Below are 23,301 nucleotides of genomic sequence, written 5' to 3' on the forward strand. Positions count from 1 at the left end.
AAAGGTTGAGGTGACAAAATAAAAATGAAACATAAAACTAGTTTGGAAAGCTGGCAGCTGCCCTGAGAATGGAGGATCTAATATGGTGAGCCAAAGAGCCCAAGGAAACAATTTCTCCTTGAATGAAGTCCAACAAGTTTTAGATAAAGGTTGTTTTTGCTCAGCCTATGTGATTTAGGTCAAAATATGTAACCTAAGAGCAATCGCTAAAGAGTTTGTTCTAAAGAATGAGAATAAGAGTCATAAGAGAAAAACCAGGAAGAGTGACTGACATTTTAACGATTAAAGGCAAAGGAATACTGAAAACTGAGTTAAAGAAAATGCTTCTGGAAAGAGAGCACACCCACCCTGTGAATTTACATGAAGACAAGAAGAAAAGAAGTTAAACAGACAGATATGCTTGCTATTCTGTTCAATGATTATATGCCCAGAATGAACACAAAATGATAAAATTTTACTGTTCTGTATAGTTGGTCTCCCTTCCCATGTGCCTCTCATGATATGAGCATCTTGCTGTGCTGTCAGATTCTAATGGTTAGAGCCATTTATTTTTCCCACAACATGGACCATAAACAGACTACTACTTCACCTGGTGTTTAACAATAAAATGTGATTTCTTCCAATACTAAAGGAAAAACAGTATGAGAGATAGTATGTCTATATTTTATATTTTACGGGCAAATTTAGAGACTTCAAAGATTATTCTGACAAAATGATAAGATCTTTATCTTCTGTAGATCTGTGTATTCAGATAGCACAGTTAAAATCTTTGTGGCGAGAACTGAAGACAAACCGAGAAGAAACCAAGATGGCAGCATAGGTAAACACCGGAGATTCCTGCCTCGCACAACCACTTCAAAAATACAACTAAAAGACAAAACGGACATCATCCAGAACCACAGGAAGGCTGGCTGAGTGGAAATTCTACAACTAGAAGGAAAGAGAAAAGCATACAGAGACTCAGAGGAGGTGCGGTGCGGAAGTAAAATACAAAGGTGTGGAGGTGCATGCGGAGAGGGCTGGCCGCTGAGGACACGGTTGTCTTTTTCAATCGGGAGTGAGTCTCAGGCTCTGAGCTCCAGTTCTGGGCGAGTCTCTGGGGACCGAGACTCATAAGGGAGAAACAGGACTGTCTGGCATCGGTCGGAACTCCAGGGCAGCTTTCTCTCAGAGGCAAACGCAGCGATTGCCAGGGCCTCTGAGGACAGGACTGAGAGCAGCCATACTGCTTGCTCTGCCCGCCCAGTTGACCCCCCTGGGGCTCCGCCCAGCCCAAGCCATGCATGGAGGCTTTTGCATATGAAAGGCCAGGCCCTTTGTAATCTGAAAATTACTTAACCAACTGCAGCTGCCCAAGGCCCCAGGGCAACTTGCATTGCTTTACAGCTGGCTTCTGCAGGGTAGCCTCAGGCAGAGGCTAGATTAGCACCTCCTTAGATCCAAGAGCCAGTGTACCCAGTGGTCAGAGGGGGACCATCCAGATTACAACTCCTCAGATCCATAAGGGACACACTCAGGGGGCAGACTCAGTGAGCACCAAAGCCCCACTGAAACAAGTCTTGCCCCATAAGGGTGTCTTCAGCACAGAAGTTCTCCCACTGTAGACACAGCTGATTCTCACAGCCAATTGGCCTGAGGTCAAATCCTCCCAGTGTTACCTACAACAATCAAGGCTTAACTACAACAACACTGTGCACAAAGCCCACAAGGGGGTGCACCAAGAGTGTCTACCTCAGGTAATTGGGGAGGCTGAGCCACCGGGCCCTATAAGGACACCTAGCAAAGAAAGGCACTCTATCGACACAGCGAAGCATAAAAAATGCCGAGACAAAGAAACAGGACACAAATGACAGAAATGGAGGAAAGCAAACGACTGGATATAGAATTCAAAACCACACTTTTAAGGTTTTTCAAGAACTTTCTAGAAACCGCCGATAAATGTAGATCCTCAAGAAATCTAGTGAGACTCCTGATGTTGTGATAAAGGACCAACTAGAAATTAAGCATACACTGACTGAAATAAAGAATATTATACAGACTCCCAACAGCAGACCAGAGGAGCGCAAGAATCAAGTCAAAGTTTCAAAACGCGAAGAAGCAAAAAACACCCAACCGGAAAAGCAAAATGAAAAAATAATCCAAAAATACAAAGATAGTGTAAGGAGCCTCTGGGACAGCTTCAAGCGTACCAACATCCAAATTATAGGGTTGCCAGAAGAAGAGAGAGAGCAAGATATTGAAAACCTATTTGAAGAAATAATGACAGAAAACTTCCCCTACCTGGTGAAAGAAATAGACTTACAGGTCCAGGAAGCACGGAGAACCCCAAACAAAAGGAATCCAAAGAGGACCACACCAAGACACATCATAATTAAAATGCCAAGAGCAAAAGACAAAGATAGAATCTTACAAGCAGCAAGAGAAAGAAACTCAGTTACCTACAAGGGAATACCCATACGACTATCAGCTGATTTCTCAACAGAAACTTTGCAGGCCAGAAGGGAGTGGCAAGAAATATTCAAAGTGATGAATACCAAGAATCTACAACCAAGATTACTTTATCCAGCAAAACTATCATTTAGAACTGAAGGTCAGATAAAGAGCTTCACAGATAAGGAAAAGCTAAAGGAGGTCATCATCACCAAACCAGTATTATATGAAATGCTGAAAGGTATCCTTTAAGAAGAGGAAGAAGAAGAAAAAGGTAAAGATAAAAATTATGAACAACAAATATGTATCTATAACAAGTGAATCTAAAAATCAAGTGAATAATCTGATGAACAGAATGAACAGGTGATTATAATAGAATCAGGGACATAGAATGGGAATGGACTGACTATTCTTGGGGGGGGAAAGGGTATGGGGGATGTGGGAAGAGACTGGACAAAAATCGTGCACCTATGGATGAGGACAGTGGGTGGGGAGTGAGGGTGTAGGGTGGGGTGGGAACTGGGAGGAGGGGAGTTATGGAGGGGAACAAATGTAATAATCTGAACAATAAAGATTTAATAAATAAATAAAGAGAAGAAAAGGAAAAAAATCTTTGTGGCAAGAAACAAAAACAGCAAAGCTATTAAACAATTCTAGGATACTGGTTTGGGGAAGTCAAGGATTTATTATCCTGTATGCTAATATTATCACTTTATTCAAACCTTTTTTTGTGTGGGGGTTTTTTGTGGAGTTTTTTTGGCTACCAGTCACTGTTAAAGGTGATAATTAAGATAGGTAATATGGCCGTAACCGGTTTGGCTCAGTGGATAGAGCGTCGGCCTGCGGACTGAAGGGTCCCAGGTTCGATTCCGGTCAAGGGCATGTACCTGGGTTGCGGGCACATCTCCAGTGGGAGGTGTGCAGGAGGCAGCTGATCGATGTTTCTCTCTCATCGATGTTTCTAACTCTCTATCTCTCTCCCTTCCTCTCTGTAAAAAATCAATAAAATATATTTAAAAAAAAAAAAAAAAAAGATAGGTAATATGCTACACTGTCCCCAAAAATGTCAGTCTAGAACAGTGGTTCTCAACCTGTGGGTCGCGACCCCTTTGGGGGTCAAACGACCCTTTCACAGGGGTCACCTAAGACCATCGGAAAACACATATATAATTACATATTGTTTTTGTGATTAATCATTATGCTTTAATTATGTTCAATTTGTACCGATGAAAATACATCCTGCATATCAGATATTTACATTACGATTCATAACAGTAGCAAAATTACAGTTATGAAATAGCAACGAAAATAATTTTATGGTTGGGGGTCACCACAACATGAGGAACTGTATTAAAGGGTCGCGGCATTAGGAAAGTTGAGAACACTGGTCTAGAAAACGACTGTAATCCCAACCATAATAATGTGATACATGCAAGTCCAGAATACATGCATTTACTTAAATATTTTCTGGAAAATGTTCAGAATTTTGGTTTTAGTATACATAAATTGTAAGTTTTTCCAGGTAATCAGAAAAAGAAGCAACTCAGGGTTAGTAAAGATGATGAGAAAAAAAGAAAAAATATTTTAAACTGAAGCTTGTTCAAGACCACATAAGACTAGTGAAAATTAAGTCTAGGCCTTAGAACTGCTACCCAGAACTGCTATCTACGAAGAAAAACATTCATTCACACTACAATAAAATAGGTAAATCCAAGAGTCTAAGAAGATGGTTTCGGAAAGATCAACTCAGTTATGGCAAACAGAATAAAGCCAAGTTAGGTTATCCAAACTTTCTCTATCCCAAGCATCTGGAATCAGACCAGAATCTGGAAATGTCACCCAGGTAGCAGAAATTAATTTTATAGTAGCTTATTATTTTATTTTTAGTTATTTATAGTTATATTTTCAAAAGGGACGAAGGGAGAGAGAGAGGAAAAAAGAGAGAAAGAAACATCAAAGTGAGAGAAATACACCTATTAGTTGCCTTGCACATGCATCCCGACCCGGAATTGAACCTGCAACCTAGGTATGTGCCCTGACCAAAATCAAACCTGCAAACCAAAAGATGCACAGGACAACGCTCCAACCAAGCCACACCAGCCAGGACAGCTTATTAATATTTTAGAAAATACAATATCACTGATAATATATTAGTTAACATTTATTCCTTACTTACTGCTTTCATTCAATAAATATTTATTGTGAGCCTATGATAAGCTGGACCAGCAGTTCTCAACCTGTGGGTCGCGACCCCTTTGGCGGGCGAACGACCCTTTCACAGGGGTCGCCTAAGACCATCCTGCATATCAGATATTTGCATTACGATTCATAACAGTAGCAACATTAGTTACGAAGTAGCAACAAAAATAATTTTATGGTTGGGTCACAACATGAGGAACTGTATTTAAAGGGCCAGAAGGTTGAGAACCACTGAGCTGGACACTGTTGTAGGCACTGGGATCAGCCATGAACAGGATACAGAAAGTTCTTGCTCTCATGGAAATTACATGCAAATGAGGACAAATAAAGCATACACAGACAAACAATTAAGTTAAAATTTTAATGAGAAATATGTGCTATCAAGGAAATAAAGCAAATGATAAAGGCTGACCATCAACAGGTTCCTTGCCTAGAAACTGAAGTCCTGAATCATGAGAAAGAACCAGTCACCAGTCAGCCAAGCCACACAGTTCTAAGAGGAACAGAATTCCTGGCAAAGGAAACAGTAAGGAAAGATTGTGTAACAGGAATAGGCCTAACATGTGCAAAGAATAGAAAAAGGAGAGTGGGAGAAAATGTGTTCAAGGGCCAGATCAGGTAAGGCCTGTGAGGAAGGACCTATGTGCCATGTTTACGTTTTATTTCATCCTCACCAAAAACTATTATCTCCACAGAACTGAGGTTTATAGAAGTTTAGTGACTTGCCTAAGGTCTGGCACAAACATCTATATCTAAATTCCCATGTAAATTGTTGGTTTAGATCTCTCTTTAAAAAACTAAATGAAAAGACTGTTCACCTGTTCACTCACGACTTCAGTTCCCATGACCTTATTTTTACATAAAATTTTACATTTTTCAACCACAGTTTCTTCTATTTACCATGGAAATTTTCAGAACTGAACCTCCACAGTGGGAAAATGCTCAAGTTCTAATAAAATGTAGTAACTACAACAAGATAAGAAAAGAACCAAATACTATGAGAAAACAGAAGAACTATTCATTATGGAGAAGAAACCTCACAGAAGTTTTAAGTTAGTGCTTAAAAGTGAGATTAAGAATAAAGGCAAAAAAAAAAAAAAGAATAAAGGCATTTCAGCATCACCAATGGACACAGACAATAGGGGGGTTGAGGGTATATGCTAGGGGGCGGGAGCAGGCGGGGAGAGGTCAATGGCAGAAAAAGGAGACATATGTAAAACTTTCAACAATAAAAAATTAAAAGAAAAAAAAGAAAGGCATATTAGAGGAATGACAGGCAGGACAACGGTTATGAAAATAAAATGGCAAGTATTATCCAGTACTATATGTAGTTCTTTAAAGAAATGTGACTTCATAGAAAATACAATTAAATCCATGATTATAAATCACATTCTGCTGTGCTCGCTTCGGCAGCACATATACTAAAATCACATTCTGTAGATGTTCTGTACTAAAAATGTTGTATCACATGATTTTCTTAATAAAACTTAGAATTTATAAAGTGAACCTATTCCCCGCATATATAAAAATGTACATATTAAATATGATTTTACCATTAAAAATTAGGAAGAAAGCCAAGTTCCATATCAATAACATAACTTGTTCCTGGTAAAACTGTTATATTTATCAAAAGCAAAAGTTCGTATCTTGTAAATTATACACATCCCCTTATCTCAAATTTCCCTATAATCTCCACTAAACTGACTACTCATCCACTCCACTCCAGCTACTTCTTGGCTATTCCTTGAGCAGGCCAAATATGCTATTACTACTCAGTCTCCCAGATAGCCACAAGGCTCTCTCACTCCCTTTAGGTCTGTGCTCAAATGCTCATGAGACCATTCCTGACCACCTTACATACAATTAAAAAGCTATCACATCCCGTAACTTCTTTTTCCAGCTTAGTTCATAATCACCATTTGTAAAATTTACTTGTTTTCTCACTAGAGCCAAGTCTTTGTTTTAATCACTACTATGTGGTCCCAGAACTTAGAACAAATAGCTGGCATCCAATAAATATATGCTGAATTACTACTTAAAATATTCTAAAATTGCGATATAACTATACTGGAAGAAAGGGTGAAGGGAGAAGTGTGAACTCCTTTTCCATAAGCAGTCAAAACATAATGCAGTCTCAAGCTTTTTGACTTGTGAACCTCTTTATACTTTTTAAAATTAATTGAGATTGAGAAACCTAAACAGTTTTTATTATATGGGGTATAGCTATGGATACAATATTAGAAAAAAAAAGCTGATAAATGTTTAAAAATTTATTATTTAAAAACAGCAACAGTAAACCAAACATGTTAATATAAGTAACACTTATGAATATATTTTCCAAAAAAATTGAGAACATGGCACTGCTATAAATTTTTACTCTTTATTGTCTGGCTTACTAAAAGAAAACTGGGTTCTTATATCTGCTTCTGTATTCAATCTAATAAGAAAACCCAGCTCCACACGAATATGTAGTTGAAAACAAAGGAAGGAATATTTTTAATAACCTTTTCAGATAAGTGTGGATATTACTCTTCTTTGACACTATGTCAAATCTTAACAAAGTGTAATTTTGTAAATGTGGAATCGGAAACCATATCAATGAAACTTTTCAAACCATTTCATTAAAAACTATTTACTTAAGTGGATCTTCCTTTACCCACAGCATAATTTTGTAATATCATGCATTGGTCATTTGAAAAAAGTGGGCCCACCAAGTTATACACATCTTTCCAAACACCAACACATTTCACTATACAATAGCAAAAAAAGAAAAGTCTCATTTGTTAATATCACCATCATTATCATCAGAAAAGTGCTAAGAAGCTGCCAAGCTCATAGTGGCAGATATGTTTTCCAAAATTCTAATTTTTGCTTGAAAGACTGAATTTATCTTGGCAATAAATTGTCAGTTGTTTTCCCTGAAGTGACAGGCTCACTTCATTTGTTTTTGAGAAAATATGTACAAATACCCGTTTAAATAACTATAGTTATCATTCTTTCAAGTAAAAATAGTGTTTCATGAAAAAGCAACTAGTTTGTTAGCCCAGCTCACAAGTCAATCACACAAGTATTTTTCTTCAAGACAAGCATCATATGCAGCCATAGCACCTTATAACATTCTTCCTATTTTTGTCACATGAAATATTAAAAAGACATGTATTAAAGTGTCAAGATTAATAAAATTAACAAGTTTTACTGCTTCATAAAGGTCATTTTTAAATGAAACCTTTTCTTCTTCCTGTAAATGTGTGGCGGTGAAGAATATAATGATTATTAGTTTTGCCACTGTCCTGATATGCACTGCAGACCAGCAGTTTTACCCACCACTGTATTTACACCATCAATGCAAATGTCAACATAGTTAAGTAGCAAAGAACTTAGTATTACTGTATTATTAAATAGTTTCAACCTAGCAGACCTTCTGAAACATTTGAAGACCCCCTTAAGAATCCAGGACCCAAATATATGTCCTACCCTGAAATCAACTAAAAGAAGTGAAGAGGAACAGAGGAAATAATTTGTCCATTTCATCCAACTGTATTGACCTAAAGTTATTCATACTATCCCCTTTTTATGTGTTTAATATGTGGTCTTAAGAATCCAGACCACAGATTGAAAACTGCTGTACATATAAAATAGTAAAAGAAGATATATCTCCAAGAAAAAGGACTGGATAGCAGGAAGACAGGGATGGCAAGACTACTTATTTTTCCTTGTACACCCTTTATACGTTCTGAATTTGGTAATATTTGCGTGTATTACTTTTATCTTTAAAAAAACTAAATAACTCTTAAAAAATAAAAACAGCCCTAATCGGTTTGGCTCAGTGGATAGAGCGTCGGCCTGCGGACTCAAGGGTCCCAGGTTTGATGCTGGTCAAGGGCATGTACCTTGGTTGCGGGAACATCCCCAGTTGGGGGTGTGCAGGAGGCAGCTGATTGATGTTTCTCTCTCATCCATGTTTCTAACTCTCTATCCCTCTCCCTTCCTCTCTGTAAAAATTCAATAAAATATATTTAAATAAATACATAAATAAGTAAATAAATAAAAACATCAAAAGTGGCTACGTAGACATATAAACATACTACTTAGAAATATGGAAGTAAATACCAGAAAAAATTTTAAGAGCTGAATGTTTCTGCTTAGGAAGTGGAACTAGGGGATAATGAAGGAGGACTGCTGTTTTTCAGTAGAAGCCTTTTGGATTCAACATTTTAAATCATCAGTGCAGATTAACTGTTTCAAAAATAAAAATCATTCAAAATATTATCTGGAAAAACACATATGTTAGGTTTAAAAGAAAAATAAACCAAGAATGCATAGAGGAGAGAATGTCTGTGAAATATGACAAAATGTAAAAGTAACTGCATGAAATAATGTGCTTGTGAGATTTCACTAATATTGAAATACTAGAGGCTCAGTGCATGACATTAGTGCACTGGGGGGAGAGGGGTCCCTCAGCCGGCCTGCACCCTCTCGCATTCTGGGACCCCTTGAAGGATGCTGGTTTAGGCCCGTGGGCCTAAGCTGGCAGTCAGACATCCCCGGAGGGGTCCTTAGCACTGTCTCAGAGGCAGGAGAGACTCCCGCACCGCCGCTGCCCTCGCCAGCTATGAGCCCGGCTTCTGGCTGAGCAGCGCTCCTTGGCCATCAGAGGGTAACTCCTGCATTGAGCATCTGCCCCTTGGTGGTCAGTGCACGTCATAGTGACTGGTTGACCGGTCAACTGTCTTCCCCCTGGTGGTCAGTGCACATCATAGCAAACGGTTGAGCGGGCTTAGCTTATCATTAGCATATTATGTTTTGATTGGTTGAATGGACAACTGGACAACCGGAAACTTAGCATATTAGGCTTTTATTACGTAGGAAGGATTGTTCTATACTAGAGGCCCAGAGCACGAATTCGTGCACGGGTGAGGTCCGGCCGGCCTGCCCCGATTGGGGCCAATCAGGCCAGACTGGCAGGGGGGAAGGGCCACAGGCGGTTGGCAGGCTGGCCCCACCCCAACCAGGGTATGAGGGCCAATCAGGGGCGGGGCCAGCCACAGAAAGGGGCCACAGGAGGTTGGCCAGCTGGCCCACCCCCAGATCAGGGTGGTGGGGCTGACTGGGGGAGGGGCTGGCTGGGGGAAGGGGCCGCAGGCAGTTGGCCGGCCGGCCCTGCCCCCTGGTCAAACTCACAGTTGTGGGGACATTTTGCATATTAGCCTTTTATTACATAGGATTACAATAAACATTTTCATTTAAAAAGCAACAATTGCCTTCAGACCAGAAGATCTTATAACTTAAAAACAGGTTTTTTTTGTTTTTTTGGGTTTTTTTTAAATATATTTTTATTGATTTTTTACAGAGAGGAAGGGAGAGAGATAGAGAGTTAGAAACATCGATGAGAGAGAAACATCGATCAGCTGCCTCCTGCGCATCTCCTACTGGGGATGCGCCCGCAACCCTGGCACATGCCCCCGACCGGAATCGAACCTGGGACCCTCCAGTCCGCAGGCTGATGCTCTATCCACTGAGCCAAACTGGTTTCGGCAAAAACAGTTTTAAGTATATAAATCTTAAGTCTTTTTTTTAAGTTAAGTGTTTTTTTTGTTTGTTTTTGTTTTGTTTTGTTTTGTTTTTGTTTTTATATATATTTTACTAGGGGCCCGGTGCACAAAATTCGTGCACTGGGTGTCGGGCGGGGGGGGGGGGGAGTGTCCCTCAGCCCAGCCTGCCCCCTCTCACATACTGGGAGCCCTCAGGCGTTGACCCCCATCACCCTCCAATCGCAGGATCGGCCCCTTGCCCAGGCCTGACGCCTCTGACAGAGGACCCTCTGCAGGGGACCCTCATTTCCCCCCATCACTGTTCTGCCGCCAGCCCAGGCCTGATGCCTCTGGCCTAGGTGTCTGGCCCGGGCAGCGGGGACCTGCAGTGGCAGCGGGGGGCGCCGCGATCACGCGGGCTCCGCCCCTGCCCCTGCAGGATGCCTCTGGCTGAGGCGTTCGGTCCGGGCAGCGGGGACCTGCAGCTGCAGCGGCCCCGCGATCATGGGCTTCGCTTTAGGCCCAGGCAAGGGACCCCTAACTCATGGGACTGCCAGCTTCGACCGTGCCCAACTGCCATCGCTGGCTCCACCCCTACTTCCTGCTATCACTGGCCAGGGTGGAAAAGGCACCTGATTCTCCAATCACGGCTGGGGGGCAGGGCAAAGGCGGCCCCAGGGCCGCCTTTGCCCTGCCCCCCAGTTCTTAGCTCCCCCCTGGGTTTCTGATCACTGTCAGTGGCAGGGGGCTTCTTCCTGCTTTCCCTTTCGCCTCCCTGCATTGTGCCTACATATGCAAATTAACCACCATCTTGTTGGCAGTTAACTGCCAATCTTAGTTGGCAGTTAATTTGCATATAGCCCTGATTAGCCAATGAAAAGGGTATCGTCGTACGCCAATTACCATTTTTCTCTTTTATTAGTGTAGATTGATTTTTTACAGAGAGGAAGGGAGAGGAATAGAGAGTTGGAAACATCGATGAGAAAGAGAAACATCGATCAGCTGCCTTCCACACACCCCCCACTGGGTATGTGCCTGCAACCAAGGTACGTGCCCTTTACCGGAATCGAACCTGGGACCCTTGAATCTGCAGGCCGACGTTCCATCCACTGAGCCAAACTGGTTAGGGCTTAAATTAAGTGTTTAAACCCTCCCCTATCCACACCCTCCACACATACACAAAGTAACACAAAGTAAAGATAACCTTTTATTTTATTCCTTCCATTTTATTTTATCACAATTAAGATCAAATCAATCACTTATTTGAAAAGAATAATAAAATAGTTGCTTTCTGAAAGAGACTTGACTTGGGGTGATGAACACACAATACAATATACAGATGATGTATTATGGAATTGTATACCTGAAACCTGTATAGGTTTATTAACCAAAGTCACCCAATAAATTCAATTAAAAAGTTTTTTTTAAAAAGTTGGGGTGTTTTTGGGGGGGTAAATATAATGAACTGTTAATTCTTATGTAATTACTACTACATGAACAAAATATTTTTTTTCTAAATATATTTTATTGATTTTTTACAGAGAGGAAGGGAGAGGGATAGAGAGTTAGAAACATCCATGAGAGAGGAACATCGATCAGCTGCCTCCTGCACACCTCCTACTGGGGATGTGCCCGCAACCAAGGTACATGCCCTTGACCGGAATCGAACCTGGGACCTTTCAGTCTGCAGGCCAACGCTCTATCCACTGAGCCAAACCGGTTAGGACCATGAACAAAATCTTTATAGAAATATAAACCCACTATCAAAATTTAATTTTAATTTTTTCTCAGAGGATGTCCTAATCCAGGAAAGAATATATTACTATGAATAAATAGGTAACTCAAAAGCAAGTTGGATTCCCCACAAAATGGCACCCGGGCTCATTGGAAAATGGCTGAATCCAGGATTGAGATCAAGATAAGTTTCAAACATCCTAATGTGCCAAAAAGAAAGGAAATACTAAAGAAAAATTAAGAGATTATGTCAAAAAGACACAGGAGCCAGGACGAAGAGGTTCCCACTGGACAAATCTGGGACAAGTTGAACATAAAATAATAAAGGCAGTAATGGACTGTAACCCACATGTCCATATTGATAATAGATAAAAGGATGCTTCTTCCTATAACAGCATGACTACTGATAAGATAGAGAAGATGGAGGGATTAGAAAAATAACCATTTGCAACCATCAAAGTAAAGAGAAGTACAGGCAATAATCATCAATATATGCTAAATCCAGGAGGCAAATTCGTGAGGATATAGAAGGTCTAATTAGAAGCAGGATATCTGTACTATCTCAAAGTTATTCCCACAGATTGTTTATTAGGTGCAAGAAGAAAAAATATAACTATACTATAAAGAAACAAGATATCATCACCAGGTAAATAAAAATTAACATCAGCACACCAATGACATGTGCTTCTGTATCATACCTGAGAAGGATACAAAACCCCTGAGGATGTTTAAACTGAATCTAATTATCAGGGAACATCAGACAAATCCAAATTGAAGAATATTCTATAATATAGCCTATATTCTTCAACAATGTTAATGTAATGAAAGAAAAAAGCTAAAGCACTATTTCAGATTAAAGGCAACTAAGTTACTACAGCTAAATGCAATTTGCGACCCAGACTGGATCCTATGGGGAAAATGCTATAAAGAAACAAATGCTATCATTGGGAATAATTGACAAAACTGGAATAGGGTCTATGGATTAGATAAAGGTTTTATATTATCAACTAGGGGCCCGGTGCACGAAATTCGTGCACTGGGTGTGTGTGGGGGGGAGTGTCCCTCAGCCCAGTCTGCCCCCTCTCACATACTGGGAGCCCTCAGGCGTTGACCCCCATCACCCTCCAATCGCAGGATCGGCCCCTTGCCCAGGCCTGACGCCTCAGACAGAGGCGTCAGGCCTGGGCAGGGGACCCTCATTTCCCCCCATCACTGGTTCTGCCCCCAGCCCAGGCCTGATGCCTCTGGCCCAGGCGTCAGGCCTGGGCAGGGGACCCCCAGACCCCTCCGATTGCTGGCTCTGCCCCTTGCCCAGGACTGATGCCTCAGCCAGAGGCGTAGACCCCCATCACCCTCCGATCGCCTGATCGGCCCCTGCCCAGGCCTGACGCCTCCGCCAGAGGTGTCAGGCTTGGACAGGGGACCCCCATCTCCCCCTGATCCCTGGCTCCGCCCCCCACCCAGGCCTGATGCCTCGGCCAGAGGAGTTGACCCTCATCACCCTCCGATCACCAATCACCGGATCGGCCCCTTGACCAGGCCTGAGGCCTCCGGCAGAGGTGTCAGGCCTGGGCAGGGGACCCCCAGCTCCCCGCGGTTGCAGGCTCCGCCCCTGCCCAGGCCTAACGCCTCTGGCCTAGGCGTCCGGCCCGGGCAGCGGGGACCCGCAGCTGCAGCGGCCCCGCGATCATGGGCTTCGCTTTAGGCCCAGGCAAGGGACCCCTAGCTCCTGGGACTGCCAGCTTCGACCGTGCCCAGCTCCCATCGCTGGCTCCACCCCTACTTCCTGCTATCACTGGCCAGGGTGGAAAAGGCACCTGATTCTCCGATCATGGCTGGGGGGCAGGGCAAAGGCGGCCCCGGGGCCGCCTTTGCCCTGCCCCCCAGCTCTTAGCTCCCCCCTGGGTTTCCCATCACTGTCAGTGGCAGGGGGCTTCTTCCTGCTTTCCCGTTCGCCTCCCTGCATTGTGCCTACATATGCAAATTAACCGCCATCTTGTTGGCAGTTAACTGCCAATCTTAGTTGGCAGTTAATTTGCATATAGCCCTGATTAGCCAATGAAAAGGGTATCGTCGTACGCCAATTACCATTTTTCTCTTTTATTAGATAGGATGTTAAATTTCCTAAATTTAGTAACTGTACTGTGATAATGCAAGAGAATGCAATATACTGTGAATATTCCTATATAATAAAAGGCTAATATGCAAATCAACCAAACGGTGGAACAACCAGTCACTATGACATGCACTGACCACCAGGGGACAGACGCTCAATGCAGGAGTTGCCCCCTGGTGGTCAGTGCGCCAGAAGCCGGGTTCACAGCTGGCAAGCACAGCTCCCGCTTCCACGACAGTGCTAAGGATGTCTGAGTGATAGCTTAGGCCCCCTCCCCCTGGGGAAACAGGCCTAACCTGTCAGTTGGCCATCCCCTGAGGGCTCTCATACTGCAAGAGGGTGCAGGCCGGGCTGAGGGACCCCCCCCCCCCACCGAGTGCACAAATTTCATGCACTGGGCCACTAGTTTAGAGATAAATGGGCAGAAAAGAGAATTAGAAAGCAAATGTGACAAGTGTTAAAAATTGGTAAATCTGCCGAAACTGGTTTGGCTCAGTGGATAGAGCGTCGGTCTGCAGACTGAAAGGTCCCAGGTTCGATTCCGGTCAAGGGCATGTACGTTGGTTGCGGGCACATCCCCAGTAGGAGATGTGCAGGAGGCAGCTGATCGATGTTTCTCTCTCATCGATGTTTCTAACTCTCTCTCTCCCTTCCTCTCTGTAAAAAATCAATAAAATATATTTTTAAAAAAAATTGGTAAATCTAAGTATAGGCTATTTAAGAGTTTTCAGGACTATTTTATATTTTTCTGTACTTCTGAAATTATTTCAAAATAAAAAATTTTAATAAACGCAAATTGGGATATGAAGAGATGGTGAAAGAAAGTAATTTATTCTGATGTCCTATATAGTAAATACAAATAAGGGAAATGACTACAACAGTGACTTAGACTGGCATATAGCTAGCTCCATATAGAATTTCTTAAATTTTTAATTCTCTAGAAAAAGAAAAAGACTTTTCAAGGAATCACATAAACACTAAGATGCTGATCCTGTATACCTCCACAAAAATCTATGATTTCATGTTAACACAGTACACATTGAGGAACTCTTCCTTCCTCCAGCAAACCAGAAGCTCCTCAGAGGCAGGCCTAAAGGTCCTGGCTCTTTGTTTTAACTCAAGCACTGACACAGTGGCTGAAATACAGCAGTCATATTTGTTGAATAAATGCTGGTATAAATTATTTTAAATACACTTCTAACCATGGACATTTTCAAAACTCACAAAAGCAGAGAATATTATTAATTCCCACATACCTATCACACTCCAACCCAACAATTGTCAAGATTACACCACACTTGCTTCATTTAGCTCTTCTCTTCCCCCGTACCCCTTTTCTGCTTGGAAGTATTTTTTAAAATATATTTTTATTGATTTCAGAGAGGAAGAGAGATAGAAACATCAATGATGAGAGAGAATCATTGATCGCCTGCCTCCTGCATGCCACCTACTGGGGATCAAGCCCACAACCCGGGCATGTGCCCTGACCAGGAACAGAACCATGACCTCCTGGTTCACAGATCTAAGCTCAACCACTGAGCAACGCCAGTTAAGCTTGGAAATATTTTTAAACAAATGCCAGACATCTTATTTGTCCTCCTCATTCTTCAGTTTCCATCTTTAAAAAATATGGGCATATTCTTACATAAACATAATGCCATTATCGTCCCTAACAAAATTAACAATTCCTTGATATCATCTAATACTCATCCCCATTCAGGATTCTTCCCAAGTGTTTTAAAAATAGTTTTACTGATTTGAGTCAGGATTTAAACAAGGTCAACACATTACATTTGGCTGCTACACATAAAATATTTCCAACCTTTCTAAATTGTCTTTCAGCAATTATGAAAAAGCCTAACAGACAAACCAGTTTTCACTTGTAGATTCTCCAGAATCAAACCCAATTTAATGCATTTGCTGTTCCCTTTCTCTACAGCACTCTTCCTCCAGATTGTCACTATGGCCGATTCTTTCCAGCCATTGATCGCAAATCAAATATTACCTCTAAAAAGAGGCCCTCTCTAACCACTCAACCCATAGTAGAGCTCCACTTTCATTCATTTTCCATTACATGGTCCTATTTTTTTCATGGCACTCACCACTACCTAAAACTATTCTGTTTACTAGCTGCTTCCCCCGTAGATTGTCCACCCCATGGGAGCAGAGTGCCTTCTTCACTGAAGACCAAGAACAATGCCAAAAACATGAGGCATTCAATAAATACTTACCAAATGACTAAATAATAAGGCAGTATCTCTATTTAAAATGTAAGCTCAGTAGTATTTGTTTTTAAACATTTGTCGCTCACTCCTCATGTAATGATTTAAATCGAGTATCTGTAGAAACCTGGGCCAGCTGTTACCAAGAATCTGTGGCATACAGAAAAGAAAGAACAGAGGTGTATGCCATTTTACTGGACTTTTACTGAACTGTGATCAGTTTCCTGAAAGAAAAATTATTCAGGATGATTTCAAATGCATTACCAGGATTTAAAACAAAGTTTCATTTTTTACTATCACATGAGAGCTATTAAATCATGAAAAATAGCTACAATGTGACAGAAGCATTACCCAGAAAAACAAACATGGCTTCATCACTGATTTTTTTCCTAATATACAGTACCAGTATGTATCATGAATGAACTCAGAGTCTCAGTATAGCATTCTTTCTGGAGACTGGATCATAATGAATATAACAATGAATACCAAAAATACCGAAGTAAAAATACCAACCATTAAATTTGGGACCTAGACAAAACCAGAGTTATCTATCCCACATTTGTCCGTTAACAGTGAGAGATCTGAAGTCCAGGGTGGTTATCAATAGTCACAGATCTAATGAATAGCAAGCAAAGCTATATCTTAAATCCAGAGCTCCTATCTCTAGCCCAGCATTCTTTCATAAGATAATGTTCCCGCATAGAATGTTAATGTTGTGTTATAACATACTTTAATTACTATCATTTTTAGTACTGTCATTTTCCCCCCTATTGAAGTCCTAGCTCATAGGGGGGGGGGGGGGAATGTCACGGGCACATATAATTATTCTCTAAGTGAAGCATGTTACAGAAACCCTTCTTTGGCAAAATAATAAAAGAAACATCTAAAAAAATCCAACTGGTTTAATTCAATGAGTTTTTTACTCCACATTTTAAAGTAAAAATAACTATTTAGAAATATTTATTTACTTTTCCTTGCTTTAGGACATGTAAATTGCTGTTCTCTTATTTTAAACACCTGTATAGGTATTTTTCAATTACCCATGGAAATAAAGTACTGAAGTGAAATCTGTCAAGATGTAAGCTCCACTATAATGTATTTTCCACCAAAATGAAATTTTGGCTGTATCTTTCTTTAAAAATCAGCTCTAGTGAAAGAGCTAACATGAAAGTGACCAAAAGACACCAAACAAAAGGAAAAAAGTGATGGAAGATTCCACACACATAAGATACAGCAGCCCTGATGAACAGGGAGAGACTCTACTAGTTTTTCATACAATACTTATCAGACCAATTCATAAATATCCTCACTAGTTCTTTAAAAAACTATTAAATCTTAGGAAACAAACAAGCAAGCAGTAGAGATGTCATTTGTCCAAGGTTAAATGACAAGAGACAAACTAATGTAAAATAATTCAAGGCTTTAAAAAAAAAAGACAATTTAAGATTATTTTTACAGTAAAAGGGCTTCTTTCTCATCCTGTTTTGTCCAACAAAAACCACCAACGACTACTGTTTAGTATGAAAAACAACATGGTTTATATGAAAATTTTTTCTAAAAAATACAGTAACAAACTATCAAAATGTAGATCTTCACCCTAATAAAGCTAAGGAAAACCATTATTATAGGACTTCTATATAATAATGGCATTACCTTCTATTATTGGAAAGCAATGACAAACAAAAATGAGAAAGGAAATGAAACTATTTCCCCCAGTCTGTTCTTTTTGGTTCCAGAGGTCCCTAACACAAGAAAATTAAACATAAAATACCAAAGGGAATAAAGTTTGGACGGACAGGTTCATAAAGGATAGCAACTCTGAAGTCTATGTCAGCTGGCATCTTACCCCTTCAGGGTCCTAAATTCATGCCGCGTATAAATCAAGAAACAGGAAAGCATAAAATACCATGAAGTCACTCCACACCACGAACATGAACACATTAAATGAACACCCTACACTGGCTCGTATTTTGTTTTGTTTTGTTTTTTAACGTTAAAACTGAAGACCTGGGTTAAAAAGTACCCGTACAGATTTACTGTAACCTACTTAAGGACGATGGTGAAAACCCTCGATTTCTGCAGCAGAGAACAGCCACTTCCACTACGGCACTGCCACTGGCAAATTATCTGAGGACAACAAAAATATCAAGCTTCTTTCTAAATGACCGAGCCAACTCAGTACAAAATCGGGCGCGTCTGTATTTCTGCGGTTCCGCGGACGACGTTTCCTTGATCCCAGAAGAGGGCAACTCCCCAGCCGCCAGGCCGACTCGGCGCCCTCCGACAGACACCCTGGGCGCGGGTTCCCCGCATCACCCCATTGTCAAATCGCACCCCCACGCCTGGGTCCTCGGCCCCCGTCCTGCGACTCCAGGGGGAGTCGGGAAAGAAGCCCCCTCACCCACACTTCCTTACTGTGCGGGGTGTGGGTGTGTCTGCGGACGAACGCGGCGCTCCAACACCCATCTACGGAGACCCAGACCCTAAGTCGCCACGCAGCCAGCCACCGCCGGCCGGTCGCCGACCCCAGCCTTCCGCGGCCGCAGCCCTTCCTCTTTCTCCCCTCCAGGCCGGCCCCTCCCCCGCTGCGCGCACGCGCGGCCTCCCGGCGATCCCCTCCCCCCGGCCCCCTCACCTTAGTCATTAGCCGCCCTCTTCCCAGGGTCCTGGAGTCGCCGGCCCAGGAAGGAAGACAGGAGATGCCGCGGTGGGCGAGGCTATGTCGAGAGCCGGCGATCTGCGATCCTGATCTCGGCCCGATAGGCCCCTCTCGTCAGGAGCGGCGTCTGTCACCGCCACCAACACTGTACGAGCGGCAGCGCCTGGTTCGGCCCAGCTCAGCCGGTTCGGGCTCAGAATGCCTAACGTGGTCCCACGGGAACTCCTTCCCACAAGCGGTGGGCGTTCCGACGCCGCACGGACCTAGCACCTCGCCACCGTCGCCGCCACTGCTGCTGTGCCGCCGCCGCCGCCGCCGCCTTGCCAATCCCTCTTCTCCCCAACGAGCACGACACTCCGCGGCTTTACGACAGTTCGGAAAGTGAGGTCGCGGTACCTCCACGCCTCTAGTAACATCTGTGTGTTTCCGCGCCTGCTCGGAGCCTGGGTCTCACGGTCCCGCCCCTGCCTCCCCGGCCCTCCCCTTTGTACTCGCTTCACCGGTCTGCCCCTAAAGCCGAACGGTGTCGGGAAGCGCCTTACGGTATTTCATTTTCCTTGGTGCTTGTGCAATGTTTAAGCAAAATACTGACTACATCTTAGCTAATTTTTCGTAACTAAAAATTACAACTGACCACGGGATTATTGACCATATTTACGGTACAATTAAAAAAAAGGGTTGAAATAAAATAATTTTTTTAAAAAATAAAATAAAAAATAGGGTTTAGCGTCTTTCACAACAAATGATACCCAAGTTACACTCGCTAATGACAACTATCGTGGCCCCTCACTATTAAGACGAATTTGCTTCCAGATCAGATCAGAAGTAGTCCTAGATATCCTGGGAACTGGCTGTACAATCACACACGCCTTTATAATTATTTTCTAAAAATCAGTAGATAGCAAGTGCTTCATTATGTATATTAGGAGGATATAGGCTTCAGAATCCAAGTTCTTTTCAACTCGCTGTGATACCAACTAGCTGTCTGATGTATTAGACTTTTATAAATTTGTTTAAAATAAAATATCGATTTAACCTCAGTTTTAAAAATAAAATGAAAGCATATCTAAAACAAAAAAATGTTTCCTTCCGAATAAATAGACATATCATTATTTATCTCAAAAGGTTCTTGTGAGATTAAATAAGACAGTTTATATAATGCTTTGAACATTATTTACCAGTGAAGTGTTCAATAAACGTTAATTCCTTCCCTTTGTCATCAAGTTTTCCTCAATTCCCTTTCTATTGTTCACTCATAGTCTCCATTTTCTTCAGTGGAGAAAATATTTAAAAATAATAAGATGAGGCCCTAGCTGGTTTGGCTCAGTGGATAGAGCATCGGCCTGCAGACTTACGGGTCTCAGGTTCGATTCCAGTCAAGGGCACATGCCCAGGTTGCAGGCTTGATCCCTAATAGGGGGTGTGCAGGAAGCAGCTGATCAATGAGTCTCATCATTGATATTTCTATGTCTCTCTCCCTCTCCCTTCCTCTCTGAAATCAATAAAATTATATTTTAATAAAATAATAATGAGTATCAGATCATATGGGGAAACTGGAAGAGCATTGGACTAGGATTTTTCCTCAATCCTCCTTTCTCCCTCTGAATATAAAGTTCTGCCTGGACTGTCTTATCTACTGCCATGATTTAACTGTTATCGGCTCATAATTTTTTAAGTCATGTATTTGCAGACTTACATTTTCTATATTTCTAGACCTAACCTTTTTTCAAAAGCTCTTGACCTGTCCTCCTTAATCGGGCAGGCACTAGCTACCTGTAGCTATTAAGTGCTTAAAATGTAGCTAGTAAAATGAATAATACTGTAACTGAAGCCCTGGCCACTGTGGATCAGTTGGTTGAGCATTGTCCCATGCACCTAAAGGTCACAAGTTCGATTCTGGTCAGGGCACATGCCCAGGTTGCAGGCTCCATCCCCAGTGGGGGACATGCAGGATACAGTCAATCGATTGTTTCTCCCACACTCCCTTCTACTCTCTCTCTCAAAAATCAATTTAAAATTATTTTTAAAAAGAAAAACAAAAATGCTGTAAGTGAAAAATGTACATTCAACTTCAAAGATACATTACAAAAAAAATCTCAATTTTTAATACGGATTACATGTGGAAATAATATCTTGGCTATATTGAGTTAAATCAGTGGTTCTCAAGCAGGGATGGTTTTGCTCCCCCACCCCCCTGCCTCAGGACATTCAGCAATATCTAGAGACATTTTTGTAGTCACAATTGGGGTCAGGGTGTTTGTGGCTACTGGCATTTACTAGCAAAGAGGCCAAGGATGCTGCTAAACATCTTACAATGCATATGATAGCCCTCCACAACAAAGTATTGCCCAGCCCCAGATATTAAGAATACAGTTGAAAGAAAAATCTAAAAAATATTTTAAGTGCCTGGGTGTCCTTTATAAATCAAGAGTTCTGGGGAGAACCAAGATGGCAGCATAGGTTAACGCCGGAGTTTGCTGCTTTGAACAACTACTTCAAAAGTAAAACTAAAAGACGGAAGGGACATCACCCAGAACCACAGGAACGCTGGCTGAGTGGAAGTCCTACAACTAGGAGGAAAGAGAAACGCATACGGACACTCAGAGGAGGCGCAGTGCTGAAGTCAAATTCTGAGGTGCGGAGTGCGCGGAGTGGGCTGGCGGCTGAGGAGGGCGCGGTTGTTGTTTTCAATCGGGAGGGAGTCGCAGACTCTGAGCTCCAGATACAGGCGAGTCTTTAGGGACCCAGACTCAAACGGGAGAAGCGGGACTGTCTGGCTTCGGTCAGAGCAAGTGCAGCTTTCTCTCCGAGCTTTGCAGGGGGTGCTGGGACTCAGAGAGGCAGAGCCCCTGGGGACAGGACTGAGAGCCGCCATAACTGCTCTCTCTGGCCCACCCTGTTGATCCTGTGCGACCCGCCCCGCCCAAGCCCTGCACAGAGGCATTTGCCGGATAGCCTCAGGCAAAGGCTAGATTAGCACCTCCCTAGAGGACAGAAGTTCTCTCACTGCTGAGACAGCTGATTCTCATAGCCACTTGGCCTGGAGGTCAAACCCTGGGATTAGCTACAACAATCAAGATTTAACTATAAGACTTCGAACAAAGACCACTAGGGGGTACACCAAGGAAGCATAACAAAATGCGGAGACAAAGAAACAGGACAAAATTGTCAATGGAAGATACAGAGTTCAGAACCACACTTTTAAGGTCTCTCAAGAACTGTTTAGAAGCTGCCGATAAACTTAATGAGATCTACAAGAAAACTAATGAGACCCTCGATGTTATATTGGGGAACCAACTACAAATTAAGCATACATGGACTGAAATAACGAATAATATACAGACTCCTGACAGCAGACCAGAGGAGCGCAAGAATCAAGTCAATGATTTGAAATGCGAGGAAGCAAAAAACACCCAACGGGAAAAGCAAAATGAAAAAAGAATCCAAAAATGCGAGGATAGTGTAAGGAGCCTCTGGGACAGCTTCAAGCGTACCAACATCAGAATTATAGGGGTGCCAGAAGATGAGAGAGACCAAGATATTGAAAACCTATTTGAAGAAATAATGACAGAAAACTTCCCCCACCTGGTGAAAGAAATGGACTTACAGGTCCAAGAAGCGCGGAGAACCCCAAACAAAAGGAATCCAAAGAGGACCACACCAAGACACATCATAATTAAATTGCCAAGAGCAAAAGACAAAGAGAATCTTAAAAGCAGTAAGAGAAAGAAACCCAGTTACCTACAAGGGAATACCCATACGACTGTCAGCTGATTTCTCAACAGAAACTATGCAGGCCAGAAGGGAGGGGCAAGAAATATTCAAAGTGATGAATAGCAAGAACCTACAACCAAGATTACTATATCCAGCAAAGCTATCATTCAGAATTGAAGGTCAGATAAAGAGCTTCACAGATAAGGAAAAGCTAAAGGAGTTCATCACCACCAAACCAGGATTATATGAAATGCTGAAAGGTATCCTTTAAGAAGAGGAAGAGGAAGAAAAAGGTAAAGATACAAATTATGAACAACAAATATGCATCTATCAACAAGTGAATCTAAGAATCAAGTGAATAAATAATCTGATGAACAGAATGAACTGGTGATTATAATAGAATCAGGGACATAGAAAGGGAATGGACTGACTATTCTTGGGGGGGAAAGGGGTGTGGGAGATTCGGGAAGAGACTGGACAAAAATCGTGCACCTATGGATGAGGACAGTGGGTGGGGAGTGAGGGCGGAGGGTGGGGCGGGAACTGGGAGAAGGGGAGATATGGGGGGGGAAAAAGAGGAACAAATGTAATAATCTGAATAATAAAGATTTAATTAAAAAAAAAGAATACAGTTGAGAAAGCTCAAGGTTAAATGTTAAATAAAATAAAATATACTATTAAAGTTAATTTCAACTA

The 23,301-nt window shown here is 42.1% G+C and overlaps 1 protein-coding gene across 11 annotated transcripts in view; it reads right to left on the reverse strand.

The window, feature by feature from the left end:
- Positions 1 to 19,210, reverse strand: part of RNF111 (ring finger protein 111) — a 105,590-nt gene extending 86,380 nt beyond the window's left edge. For 5 of the 11 annotated variants that reach the window (XM_059699718.1, XM_059699710.1, XM_059699707.1 and 2 more), the window contains exon 1: positions 18,868 to 19,208. The gene's annotated coding sequence lies outside the window, so the exon portion shown is untranslated. Of the gene's footprint in view, positions 1 to 16,241; positions 16,383 to 18,647; positions 18,796 to 18,867 lie in introns of those variants that run through there. The other 6 variants (XM_059699724.1, XM_059699728.1, XM_059699713.1 and 3 more) reach the window with 4 other exon arrangements.
- Positions 19,211 to 23,301: the final 4,091 nt, after the last annotated feature.

Source organism: Myotis daubentonii, chromosome 1, assembly GCF_963259705.1.
Source record: "Myotis daubentonii chromosome 1, mMyoDau2.1, whole genome shotgun sequence".
Lineage (NCBI taxonomy): Eukaryota > Metazoa > Chordata > Mammalia > Chiroptera > Vespertilionidae > Myotis > Myotis daubentonii.